Below are 14,980 nucleotides of genomic sequence, written 5' to 3' on the forward strand. Positions count from 1 at the left end.
AGCTCAGGTCATGGTCCCAGGGTCCTGGGATCAAGCCCCGCTTCGGGCTCCCTGCTCAGCGGGAGGCCTGCTTCTCTCCCTCCCTCTGCATCTCCCCCTGCTCATATTCTCTCTCTCTGTATCTCTGTGTCTCAAATGAATAAATAAAAAAAAAAAAGGCTTAATATTTTCTGGACTCTGAGTAATGTGACTATAAATTTCTTTGGCTTTCAGCCTCACTACAATGTGGTTTTTTTTAATACCTTTTTTTATGGGCCATCATTTCATGAATCCACAAATTTAGTCACTTTCCATCTTTTCCACAGCTTCATCATGCATTATTCGAGTTACTTTCCAGAGTAGCCTCACTTACAGATCAGTGCATTTCCGCTTCCTTTTTCTAGATGTACCATACTGTCAATTCATTAACATCGAACTCACAGCCAACAGCACTAAAACTCTTGGCTAAACAAAGCTTATCTAACGCACATATTTCCTCTGTGAGGCATATTCCAGCTTTTTTGCTTTCAAGAACACTAGACAACACTTAGCACTGTACCTGGGGGCCATTTTAAACAGCAAAATCACTGACAAAAAGCACAAAAATGGAAAAAAAGAATGTGGTACTAAATACACCTTGAAAAGGATACTTCTTTACGGTATGAGGGCTGAAACAGGAAGGCAGAGGCCACATTTGCTTGATCTTGGCTAGGAATGTGCATGAATATCAGTGACCATTTTTGTGCCATTCTGCACATACCCAAGAATGACCAGGAAAGAACAGTGAGTATTGACTTGAGGATTACAAATAAGTTTTAGAAAGTTGGCAAATTTGCAAATACAGAATCTGAAAGTAATGAGTATGAATATATTGTGTATATATACACAATCCCCAGTAGTAAGTCACTAGGTAACAAGACATGGTGGTGACCCCCAGGGACTTGAGAAGAGTGACAGAGAGACCAGCACAGGGAAAACCTACAGTGTGAAGGGAAAAGATGTGCTTGGACATCAGGTGGAGGTTGGGTGTGGCTAAAGCAGAGTGTCAAAGGGTACAGAGGATGGGAGTGAGTGGGGGCAGGAGATAAAGCTGGATGGTCACAAGCCAGGAATTTTTAAGCTGCAGCAGGGATTTTGGATATTATCTATTGAGCCAAAAAGCAGAGAAGTGAATTCACATTTGTTTTGATGGCAAAGACTTAAAATGGGTTAAAAGAGAATTGGCATATCCCTATATGCAGGAGCAAGGGTACGAAGACACCCCCATCTTTGCCTTTTCCTCTCCCTTTGGTTTCTACATAGATAGGAATAAATAAAGTGATTGATACCACGGGCCTTCCTGAGCTGATACTACTCCATGATAACTTGCCTTTCCTTTCATTCTGGAACATGTTGCTTTCCCCTATTTCCTCTTACATGTGTAGTTATCTATGTAAATTTAGTATTCATCTGACAACCTCAGAGAAGACACCTTCAAACCAAAATGCCAAAAAAACAGATCATTCTAGGTGCTATATGATCTGAAGATGTCAAGAACTGGTATAATGAGCTTACTTTGTGTAGTGAGTCCTTTAACTGATATAGGGAGAAAGAAGAGGAAGAACAGGTTTCAGATGGGACCAGGGAAGGAAGGGAACCACGGCAGAAAGGGTGGTCAGTTGGGCTCTGATCACATAGTGCTTGCCATGGCCTGGAACCATCCAGGTGGAGGTCCCTAGCAGCCAGCTGGACACACAAGGTCTGAAACTCAAGCTAAAGCTGGTTCCTTAGGTCACTTCCGTTTCGTCATTCCTGCCTCTTCTGACCATACCCTTAATGGCCCAGTGACACTGACCACTGTTTCACATCTCTGTGACTTCGCATTGACCTTGTCTCCATCTTGTTGGTCATGTGATAGCCTATTTATTCCTCAAAGCCCTATTCGGGCATGGAATTTCCTGACCATCCCTCTCAAATCCACCTGTTTCTTTCCATATTTCTCTTACTGCATGAATCACATTGCAGTTCATTATTTAGCAATAAATCTAACTCTCCCGCTAGATTATAAACCCTTGAGGGCATGGACCATGTCTTGCTTCCCTTTGAAACTCCTGATCTTAGACTTTCTGCTACATCACTTCATAAATATTGTTAAAATGAAAAGGGCATATAAAACCTGGATGTTAGAATGACAGAAGCCATAGACATGGAAGTCAGAACCTAGGGACATTGTGTAAAGTTTTCCAAAGCTAATGAAATAATTCACATTTTGTGCTTTGACTACTTCGCCTCTTCAAGAGTACAAAGAATAGAGAATTCACTGGTTCCCCAAGAAGTTAAATGTGGCTGTTTCTGAAATTAGCAAATGCTAACCACCTGCTTACAGCAAATAAAACAGTTTTGATTAGTTCGTTCATTCAATAAACATGTACGGAGCACTCATTATATGCCAGACTCTGTTCTATGCTTCAAGTAAATGAAACAGTGGATAAAATCAGTCAACAAAAAGACAAAAATCCCTGTCCTTGTGGAGCTTATGGTCTAGTGGGAAAATAGCCAAGAAACAAGATAAATAATTGGCCAGGTAAGTTCTACAGAGAAAAATAAAAACAGAGGTAGGAGATAGATTAGGTAGCCAGGAAAAACCTTACTGAGTGAGGGCTGGGTGACGAACTGCTCCAACTGATACTGTGACCATTTTTCTCTCCAGTTCCTCTAGAGTTTCTAAAATTACAGTGATGGGAATGATCAATTAATTAATTTGCAGAGAACTATTTCCTGTGAAGAAAAAGAAGTACACCACCACCAGACAAACAAATCCCCTGAGAACGACCCTTGCTGATACATGATGGCTGCATCTTCCAAGCCAGTCAGAAAGTGGGGCAAGCAGGGATGCACGGATGTTAGAAATCCGCATGTCCCAGACTGTAACGTTTTCTTTTTATGCCTAAATGATCGAGTCCCCTGCTGTTCTGGTTTCCAGATATTAGCATATCTCAAAGGTCCCCAGGTACTTCAGGGAGTTCTGGAGACCAGGTCTCTGGTGTGCTCAGGTGCAGGCTCCCTTTCTCAGTTTTGACATCCTCATCACAACCCAAACAGTAGCCACGCCTGCTGACAATGACCTCCTCGGCTCACTGTTGGGCTCCACACATTTCCTTTCTGCTCTTGTCACACTGACCTTCCGGGGTCCTCAGGGGGTTGGGGAGAGACCCAGTTCTCCCCTGATACCTCTGTAGGGAGCTGCCCCAGTTCCTCCCTAAATCCCCACAGCACACCTGGCTGAGACCAGGGTGTCACCTGTAGTAAGATTCAACCAATATATTGGGGAGAAGTTCAAAATAAGGTATAATTAAAGCTGCACCTAAAAGTGGCTCATCTTCCAGCCTACCAACGCAAGCCTGACCTTAGAGGCCCCCAACTCTCCCGCCTGCCCTGCTTCACCCCTGCCGGCTGAGCCTCTGCTCTGGCACAGGTGAACATATTCTCCTGCAAGGAAGGGCCTGCCTGAGCCCAAGCCCACCTCTCTCTAAGATCCTTGTCCCCGCGTCTTCATGATGTGATGAGCTAGCACTGATGGGCAAAAGGAATGAGTACCAGTTCTCCTCACAGAAGATCCAGTTCCATCTATTCATCAAAGGGCAGGCAACCCTCTGGATTACAGACAATACTCACACATCAGAACTTCATTGATTCACCGCCCTAAATCTGGGTTATCTCAGAGGAAACACCACCACGTTGACTCTGATGGGCATGGGGCTTCACGGCCTTCCCTTCCCTGTGCCCGCCATCACATCCAAGCTCTAGTACCACCTTGTTGCAGACAGCCTTCACCACCCCCCTTATGCATCAGTCATCCCACCTGTTACAAAGCTGATTGATGACATTTTAATATGAATGAGTTTCAGACAGAGCTACTCCACCATAGATTTGCATAATTAAACCTTTTATGTCTTTATTGGGAATCAGAGGGCACATGGATTTCAGGCATCAGCAGGTTGGTGTGAGCTATTTTTGGAGTTTGGAAGAATCTGAAATTACACTACCATATAAAATAAAGCCTAAACCTAAAAGTCAACCTGGTGGTGTTGTTCCAAAATGACTGGGGTGGGCAAGATCATTGTTCTCCCGCATGGTCCCTCCTTCCCTGGGAGGCTGGGGCGCTGCACTTGCCCTGGGCCTTGGAGGGTGGGGGAGCTTGCCCTGAATTCAGAAGATCTCTTCTTGGGAGCTTCCTCCCACCTGACCCTTCCCAACGAACGGCCTTGTCCTTCTCCCCTTCCACCACTTAAAAGCTGGCTAAATCTGATCTTTCTTCTCTGAAGATCTCCAATGCCTTTGGTTTCTAAGCCCCTGGGGCATTTTCTGAAGAACTCTCAAAAGATGGTACAAGGTGTCCATGTTGTCTAAGTGTGTAACGCACAGCTTGGTCAGGAACTTTGTGCCCAAGGAGGACCCAAGGGAATTGCCCACACCCCATGTTAGATTGGCAGCCAAGGGGAAAAGCCTTTCCCGGGGCTGGTGGGGCAACAGGAGGTAGGACATACTCCACACGATAGGAGTTGATGACATCAAGTAAGGAAGTGCCAAACTGGGGAACATTGCATTAAAAAGATGGCTGGATTTGGGAGTATTCATTGGTTTTCCTCATGATCCTTCAGTTTCTCTGTTGCTCCTCATCTTAAGGGGAAAATAAAAAAGAAAGAGGTATAGCTGTGAATTCAGAGCCACAGATAGAGCGTGCTGCCTTCCATGGAGATGTGCGGTTCAAAGTATTTTGGAAAAATCAAACTAGCCAATCGTCTGAAACTAAATGTGCTCTCTGAAGAGCAGCCACTAGGGGTGACACCATCCATCACTGGGATCTGCTGGAGCCGCCCTCTGGACGCCAAGCAAAAGGAACACATGCTCCAGAGCAGTGCCTCTCTTCTAGGAACTGCATGAAATAAGAATGTTCAACTCAAAAGCAACTTGCAAGTGTCAAAGGAGGGCAAATTTCTTCTTGGCTTTCCATCAGTTTGCAGTGGGTCCTGTCTAAAACCAACAGTATACGTACAAAGCAGGAAAATTATCAGCTGGCTCAGTGGAAACATCAAACCAGAGATGAAGCATTTCAAATAAATCTAACAGTGGTCTGGTTGCACGGCTCACTTTCCAGGGCCTGTATGTCCATCCTAATCTTCCCCAGAAAGCTCCACATGCATAATTAACAGAGCCCCACTCCCCTGTAGTTCTGATGAGTAGATTACCATTCAGGGCTCCGATTATTAAAGCAGGGGCAGTTTTTCCCTGAGAAGACAGACGAACATTTTGTAAGTTTTGTTCAAGGATTTGGGAGTTCAAGAACAAACAGCTCCTCTTGTTCCCACATTCCAGTGTCAAGATGTTATGCAGAGATTGGAGATAGGGTGTCCAAGGGGACATCGTGAGCGGTACAGATCAGGAAGAAAGCCTCCCAGCGGCAGTTAAGTCCCAGGACAGGGTTAAGGCCACTACACAGTGAAGGGAGTCGAGGCCAGACGAGGGATCCAAGGCTGAAGAGGACTTGTACCTTACTCGACAAAAAGAAAACTTCACGGAGCAGCAAGCCGGCGAACATTCTCCAAGTGGAATCGTGAAGCCTAATGGTGGGGCACCCACCACCGGGAACTAGAACTTCAGACCTAAAAAAGTATAAACAGCAGGGGAGCTTTCTGATGCCCTGTATGTTATGTGGTCTTTATCTTCCTAACCCTGATCATCACCGACCACGCATGGAATACAGTCCCTGGCAAGGAAAAAGTGAGGAGCCTGCAACAACTATATGCCTTGAGGTCTTACTGTATGCTAAGGAATCTTCGTACACATTCACATATATGCACAGGTGTATGTGGAATTTACGTATCCATCCTCACAACAATTCAATGAAACAGATACGATTATTTCTACTTTTAAAAAGAGGAAGCTGAGGCACAGAAAGGACAGGTGACTTTCCTGACATCACCCAACGAAGACTAGATTTCAAATCCAGGCAATCTGATCTTTGCCCGACCGCTTCCCTTAATGAGAAGGGGGGTTCCTCTGTAATGGGGATGAGGAAGTCAGCAGTCAGGTGTGAAAGTCAGGAAGCTCTGCTGGTGTAGAGAGCAAGATGGAGTCACTCATGTCAAGCTGTGGCCTGTGTCAAGCAAGGGCAGTGAGCTAAGACCAGCACCAGCCGATAACACACTCAAACTGATAACCAGCAGAAACAGAGGAGGTCTGCAAAGGCCTAAGACGGACTAAACCCCTTTAATTAATTTTTTGCTGCAGACTGTTGACTCCTCAGACCCTGACCCCTCAAAGCCTGACCACTTCTCTGCCCGATGGATCTCAGAACAGAACCGAGATCCTGCACAGCTTGAACATCAGAAGCGTAAGTACTGAGAGCTGACCCCGACCAGAGAGGGTCTTACCTCAACGGGGTTCAGACTGGCTTCGCATTTAGTTCCTTAGCTACCCATTCCTTTTCCTATCTTGTCCTGTGACTTGTAACAAGTCAAGTTAAACACGTAGTGAAATGTCATTGCGTTTGGAATCCTGAACCTGCTTTATAATTGCGTTCACCTTGCTTTATGACTGAGTAAAGCTGACGTCGTGGAGAGACACAACTCTGTGTGTGCCTTCATAGCGCACTCACAACAGTGGGCCAGGGCGGGCGTAGGCTGAACAGATCTTCTGAAGGATGGCATTTTGAATATAACTGCCAGTAATCTCCATAATGAAGCAGACAGAAAGCTGGCAAGGCTGCACAGCCAGCCCTCCAGAGAGGCCAGCTTTTAACAAGGCAAGGGCACACATTAGGGAGGGGGGACAGCGTCCCCTCCATCTCCAGCCCGGCGGCGTCTGCCCAGCCCTTTGTGGCCTTGGCTGGCAGAGGACAGATTCTGCTGTGACTCATCAAGGTCAGCCTCCTTGTTTGGACGTGCGTGGTCCCCACATGGTCAGGCGGTACACCTCCTCTCTTCCGAATATGCAGCCGGGCCGGTAGGCTCAGCCTGACACACAGATGGACATGCCTGGACATGCCAGGCTAAGATTCAGATTCCGAGGCAACGGAGAGTCCTTGACCTTTACTACAGATCCTGCACATGTGCAGGGCCACTAATAAAGATGGCTTTGGATTGCCTTCTGCCATCGTTCCTGTGCACACAGAGCCTCCAGATCCTGGTGTAAGAGATGATGGAGATTCTAGTGTTCCTGGGGTCCTGGCAGTAATAATATCTAATTCTTGGGCACAAGGCAAAATACCAAGAAGAGATTCGACATATAGGTATAAACCCTAAGAGTCATGTTGGGGAGTCAGAAACCCAGAATGTACTAGATTTTCAAAATGTATAGAGGACAGTAAAAAAGAAACAATAATAATAAAGACTTTTAAAAGGTATATGTAGTGCAAGAACAGAGAGAAGGAAGGGCTCAGTCTCTGCTCGATATGAATGGTATAATGTCAATAGAAGACAAAAGGAAAGCAAACTGATTCCTTCCTTAGAGCATCCTCATCTTTCCAACCATAAACATCTCCCTCCTAAAAAATGTAGAACAAAATTTGGTGAAGAGAGTGGTTTTAACATATATCCACAAATTATTTGATGCTCTTCCCTTCAAGAGGTAGAGCTTAATTCTCCTCTTCTGGAACGTGGGCTGTATTTAGTGACTTGCTTCTAACAAATGGACAATGGTAGAAATAACAGAAGTGTCAGAGTAGGTTTTTATTTCTCTTGGATAGACACCTAGAAGTGGAATTCCTGGACCATATGGTATATTATTTATCTAACTTTTAAGGGAAATGCCAACCATCTTCCAAAGCGGTGGCCCCGTTTTACCCTTCCCACAACAATGCATGAGGCTGCCAGTTTCTCCACAAGTTCATCAACTCTCGTGATTGTCCATCTTTTGGATGAGAGCCACCTTCATCATTATGAAGTCATTCAGCTTTAAATGTCGTTCACTGTTTTCAACTTTAAGCAAAAAATAGAATTTCCAAGTGATCAGAAGAAATGACAGAATCCAATTAACTCAAGTTCTGGTTCTCGCTTTTTATAATCACTCTGCTGCCGTTGATTTCAAATCTGCAGTTTAAATAATCACAGGGATGATGCCCCAAAACAAGGTAGAACAATTCCAAACTCTTACTCGCTCTTGCTCTTGAAGAGGGTGGGACAGAGAACATATTTCGGCACTCTCTCCCTAGACCCCCATCTGAAATCCCCTCGGGCTGTGCCTTCTGCTTCCTTGTGCTCTTTTCCTTTTTCAGATTCCACCCTATGTGAGTAAGAGAAATGTGTTAAATGAACACGTCCTCAAGGTCCCTCCTAGTCCACAGGAGAACAGGAGAAAAGAAAGTCAAATGCGTTCCTTCCCAAGCTGGAAACGCTGGCTAGCACTGGGGGGATGAGGAGCGTCTCTGGGAGGAACGCCTCAAACTTAGGCATGAAAGGGGACAAACCTTTGAGAGGCACAACCAGGGGGGTGGGGGTGGGGGATCAAGCAGAAAGGGTTAATCGCCTTAAAATGACAAAAATAGCTCCCAGTTCCAAGTGACCAGCAGCTGATTCCATGAAACCAGAAGGAATGTTCTGCCTAGATGTGCGGGGTTGTCAGTACTGGAAACACAAGAAAGGAAATCTCAGAGGCGGACCCTGGGAATGCCCATTGAGGCCTGCCTGGGAACAGAGAATCTGGGCAGTAGGCTTCCAGGCTGGTTCTCCAGAGAAGACAGCGGCCATGAGCATCCCATTTCCCTGTCTCGCCGAATTCCGTTCCGAGTTCACGGGCACCGCTCTGAGGAGGATTTTGCTCCCACGCCAGGGGTTCCTAGGGAGATAATGTGCATGTGGGGTTGGAAGCTGCCTGTAGTCCTCAGAGCAGAGCAGCACGTCTAGATGCAGGGAGGAGAGACTGGGGAAAACGATGAGTGGAAGAAGCCTCACAGGGGGCTTCCAGGTCACAGAGAGCAGCATGCCATCCCTGTTCCTCTGCACCCGGGGCCTCCCTCAGCCACTGAGCGAACACCTGAGTCATCAGGCAACATCTTAGCAGGTCACAAGTAGTTTGAAAGAATTACTATTTCCAGGGGCGCCTGGGGGGCTCAGTCAGTTGAGCATCTGCCTTTGGCTCAGGACATGATCTTGGGGTCTTGGGATGGAGTCTGCTTCTCCCTCTCTCTCCGCCTGCCGCTCCCCCTGCTTGTGCTCTCTCTCTCTCTCTCTCTCAAATAAATAAATAAATAAAATTAAAAAAAAAAAGAATTACTATTTCCAGTCATGTGGGACATTTGCATGGTCAGGCATTCTCAAAAACAAGAGTGCATCAATTCAGGGCGAGGCCTCAAAAGTGGCCATCTGCGGGCTGCAGAGGACTTACTTAGTCCCCTTCGTAGCCACAGCCTCGAAATCCAGCTGTTTGCAAAGACCTGGTGCTCAGGGCCCTGCTAGGCAAATTGAAATTGTGGTAGCCATTCCTCTTATTGGTATTGGGACATCTCTGAAATTTAGATCAAGTACAGGATCATGCAAAATGGCAAAATTCACCAGGGCGTCTTTTGTCATTACCATTTAACGTGGCCATTCTCCCAAAAATGAATTTCCTGTAACAGTCTGTCTCTACAGGAACAGAACGATCCTTAGGGGAATGTCAAGCACGGTTTCTGAGAAACTGAAATTTCCTAAAGCCTGTTTTGTTTTTTGGAGGACAAGCTATGAAAAATATTCCAATTTAAACCTCTACCTGAGCTTGAGTACCAAAGTAATGCAATGAATTGTTTTTTGTTGCTAATACAAAAATAAATAAATAAATAAAAGTTCCACTCGGGAGACTCAGTAGCTACACTAGAGACAGGCAAGGGGGGAGTGTGAGAGGAGTTTGATAGGAGAGCACTTGTAGGAGACGAGAGCACCGCACTCCCTAGGAAGAGAAAAGAACGAATCTTTCCGGCTGGATTTGTCCTATCCACCTAGCTTTGAGAGCACCGAGTTTCTGTTAAGATCTGTATCAAGGGTCATTGAAAAGGGACATTTGCTATAAAGGTTAGTTAAGGTAACAGTGGGTTTAAACTAACTATGTGATCCCTCCATCAGGAGAAATGGTAGGTCTTCAAAGGGATCATAAGACAAAAGTCTTATGGAAAGGAAACCAGGCCGATGGTGGCCCGGAGAAGAAGGAGTAAACCAACAAGAAGGAGAAAATCTGGGGAAGGAGCTCAGGACTGCATTTGAGGAAGACTGAGGAAGTCAGTAACTCCCCCCCACCTGAAGCTGCTCCCTATTTCCCAAATGAGTAGCTGGTCTTGGAGATTGGTTCTCCCGGTTTTACAGGCATTCCCAGAGTCAAGAATTGGTTTGCAAAGCCTTTTTCAGGCACGGATTCCTGCTTCTCTTCCTAAGGCGCTGTAACTCCCTGACTTGAGGGAAATGTAACTATTCAGAAGTTCACTTGTATAGATTTCTATTTTTTGTTTAATTAAAATATTTAAAATATGGAGCTGGTACACCAATTGGCAGCTACATGAAGCTGTCAAGCGTGGCAAAACAGTTGCGCAATGTTCCTCTTTTTATGCGCACAAACACCACCTGACAAATGGAGTGATAAGGTAACACCGAGTGCCTGTTTATTTAATAGGCTGGAAAGATGAAAAAGAACTCTCCCCAGTGTGCCAAGTGCAACATAATTACTAACAGAATAGTAGCCACAGGAACAATAAGGTAGAAAAGTCAGGTCTTACGAAAAAGGGACTAAAAGCTTGCCTATTGGTAGCCCAGCAGTCTTTTATTTGCTTTTATTCCACAAAGAAGACATAAACGGGGATCATGCTGGCTTTTTAAATAGTTCAGGTCCCTCCCTCCCTCTTCCTCATTTATTCCTTCCTCCCTCCCTCCCTTCCCACATCCTTCCCACTACCCTTCCTCCCTCCTTCCTCCCTAAACCACACTAAGTGTTCTGTGTTAGCGACCTAGCATTGTAAACAAATACACACATTCACAAACATATACTTACAAATGACATACTTTGGTCATTGTTTATTAGTATTACTTACAGAAATGCAGTGTTATGCATTTCTGCAGCTAGATTTTCTCACTCAATAATACTTCATAGAAATCCTAATGGAGTCAACTGATTTTGCTATAATGCATTCTTTTTAATGGCTGCATAATGTTTTATGACATTTTAAAATTTTTTTATTTTAAAGATTGATTCAACCATTCCTCTGTTTATGGGGATTCACCTTGTTTCAGGATACTAACTGTATGAATAATGCTATAATAAACATGATACATCTATTCTTATGAAATTATATTACTACGGTAATGTATTTTTATTTCTTCAGAATAGTTTCCCAGGAATGAGACCGGTGGATCAAAGTGTATGTGAATTTTTGTTTTTAGAAGATAGTGCCATACTGCAATTAAAAAAAGGACTGTGACAATTCACATTTCATTTGCAAAGTACAACAGTACTTTTTCCTCTGCATCCTTACCTCTAAAGAGAATAAGGGTGTTGTCAGTCTATTGTTTTTGTTAATTACATGGTTATAAAGGGCTATTGCATTGTTACTTGAATTTGCATTTCTTTGATTACAGATGATTTTAAATATCCATATTTATGCCCATTATGCCCACTTTGGGGTAAATTATTGATTTCATACCTATTTTTAATTTCTCTTGCCCATTAGTGAGGACTCTCGGTATTTAAAAGATACTAACTTTGTATCTGTCATCTGTGATGTAAATGTATTTTTACCTGTATAATTCCTCAGTGACCTTGTTTAAATCTTCTATTGCTGTTGCTTTCGTGTCTTGGGTGAGAACAGTCTCCACAAATCCTAAATTGTATGTAGAGGCTCCTAGATTTTCGCCGGTAATACAGATAATTCATTTATCTACTCTTTGATTTATCTTTATATCTAATTATTTATGCTGAATTTATCTGAATTTCCAGATAATTTTTCAGTTATCTGGAATTTATTTATATAAATGCTGAGAGAAAATGTACATTTCTATTTTCTTCCAGATGGATAGCCAGTAAAGCCTGCACCTTCCTTCTCGCACTGAATTGAAATGTCAACTTCATGATAGATTAAAATAGTGTGTATTTTGGAATCTAGATTTTCCTTTCAATTCCTCTACCATATTTATTTATTTCAAAAACCAATGCCCTATTTATTTGATTACAGTGGCTACATACTGTGTTGTAAGATTTGTACTCACTAGTTTTTTTTAATACATTTTATTTTGGGCTTTTAGTTTTTTTCAAATAAGCTTTAAGAACATTTTGTATTATTTTGAAGTGTTAAAATTCTAATTAGAATCATAATTGATGTATGTATAAATATTATATATACATGTATATAGTGAATTTGGGGAGAGCTAACATTTTAATTACCTTCAGTCTATATACCTAAGAATTCAGTATATATCTAAGAACTTAGTATGATTTTCCATTTGTTTGAGTCTGGTTTTTAGGATTTTATACTTTTCTTCACACAGTATTGCTTTGCATTTGATTGCAACCACAAATTAAATTTTCCCATTTTCACATTTAGGTGATTTCTGCTATTCATTGTTACATGTATTTTTCTCTCTCTCTATCTTACCAATTCAAGTGCTTTTTTCTTAAGTCTCTTGGGTTGTCCAAGAATATAATATTATCAACAAAAAGAGAAAGTTTTATCTTTTCTTTTCTAATGTTGATGCAAATTATTTTACTGTCTTTTCTTACTACATTTGCTAGAACCTCTAAGACAATGTTGAATAATAATGAAAAGAGCAAGCAATCTTACCTAGTCCCTGATCATAATTAAAGTGATTTTAGTGTTTTACTGGTTAGGATAATGTTTACTGATGTTTTGTAGTCTTTATCATACTTAAAAAGTTTCCTCATGTACATATATTCTTAAACTTATTATTAAGAATAGCTGCTGAATGTTTATCAAAATGGCTTTTCAGCATCTATTAGCATGTTCATTTATTTTTTGGCTTTAATATGTTGATGTAATGAATTATATTGCTTGATTTCCTGATACTTATGCTACCTTGCATTCTTGCAATATACTCTACTTGGCCATAATTTCTTAGTCTCTTAACATATTGCTGGATTATTGTAGCTACTATCACATTTAAAATGTTTTGAAATTAATATGACCTCAATATTTTTTGCAGTATCTTCATCAGGTTATAGTAACAGGATTGCTTTCATAAAGATGATGACAATTTGTTTTCTGCTATAGTCTTAAATTACATTGGAACTGCTTGCCCTTTATAGTTTATAGTGTTCAGCTATGAAATCATCAAATCCTGTTAACTTTTTCAGTAATACATTTTTAATCACTTTTATCATCTCTTCTATGGTGCTCAGTCTATTCAAGTTTTCTACTTCTTCATTCAATTTTAATAATTTTTATTTTCCTAGGAGATCATCAGTGGTTTTTAGGTTTCCGAATTACCTTCTTGAGATTAAGGTTTTCTGTGTGGTCAAGTACATGATCAACTATTTTTGTAAATATTGCTTGGATGTTAAGAAACTGCATGCTCTTTAGGAGTCAGTGAATAAATATATTTGTATTTAAAGAACAGAAAAATTTTGAATGCACCTCGTAGTAGACCCCAGCAACAGGCTTAGGATAAATAGGTCCACTTTCCACTTCTCTCCCTTTGCCCATCTCCAGACTTTTCTGTAGTGGTGTTCACCACACCTGTCCCCAGTGGCTAGGAAACTCCTATCTACACTTAGGTCTAGCCTCATGTCACTTCCCCCAGGAAGTCCTCCTTCATACCCTAAACTAAGTTGGGGAAACAGTTTCACAATACACAGAACTTTTTCTCCTTTGCACTTGCCTCGTTTGTAATTACAGAGTGATTTGTATAAATAATAGAGTAACGTCTTTCTCTCCTACTATCTACTAAGCTCCACGAGGATGGAATAACATCTGCTTTATCTAATCCTCAAAGCATAGTTGAACATGGTAGAGCACCTGGCACATAGTAGGCAGGCACTATTTCTTAGATGAATGAATGAATGAATGAATAAATGATCTGTTCCTTAGAGGAGATATTAATTCAGGAAGTGTCATGGACACTTCCACCACGTGGTTGGAAACCCAAGCTGCCGTGTCAAAGGATGATGAAACAGAATGCAAGAAAAACAGCAGAGTTGAAAGACTGAGGAAAAGAGATGTCCTGGCTCCCAAGAGCACATGGGTCTCTGTGTAAAGTTACAGTCAGACGCCCAGCTGTAATCCCAGTCCACAGCTATGTCAGATGCCCAGTACCCTGGAATTCCTCTTTCTCTTGAAGCTAAAAGCCAAAACAGATTTTCTTCGTTTTTACTGAATGTCTGTTTTCTGTTCAGGATACCACGTTTCATGTAGTTGTACTGTCCCTCAGGCTTCTCCTGCTGTGAGTGTTTCTCAGACGGCTCTTGTTTTGTATGACCTCATGGTGCTTTCTGTGCTTTATTTTATTTCTTCCATTTTATGCTTACTTTGTATTCGGTTTGGTTTACTTTGTTGTCTCCTTTTCCTTTTGCTATGTTTTTGCTGGTTTGCATAAGTTTCTTCTCATTGTCTTTTTCATTTTGTTAATATTGTTGTCCTACTGTAACTTCCTATTTCATAAGTGTTTGCTTCCCCTCTCTACAGGCTCACAACAAAACAAACATTTCTGTCATTTTCTTTATAAAAAAACACAAGCTATAATTTATCCTTTCACCAAGATAGTCTATTGAATAGGATCAGTCTTCTCAAATGTTTTCACTACTGTTCTCAATTCTACCCTCATGCAGACCAAGATAAAATCTTCCTAATGCTTTGCCTCATTGCTTTTCTCTTCCTTCATGCCTAACTGCTAGATTTCCTTTAAATAGTTCAGCACTTTTGGTTCCAGATTATTCTTAGAATTACCCTTACATAGTTCCTTTCTATTTTAAGACTTATTATCTGGGGTTGCTAGTATACAACCCTGGTCTCTTGCTGTGCATTTGGATAGTGTTATGTGTGCATTGCTGATGA

The sequence above is a fragment of the Neomonachus schauinslandi genome, chromosome 3 (genome assembly GCF_002201575.2).
Source record: "Neomonachus schauinslandi chromosome 3, ASM220157v2, whole genome shotgun sequence".
In the NCBI taxonomy this organism is placed as follows: Eukaryota; Metazoa; Chordata; class Mammalia; order Carnivora; family Phocidae; genus Neomonachus; species Neomonachus schauinslandi.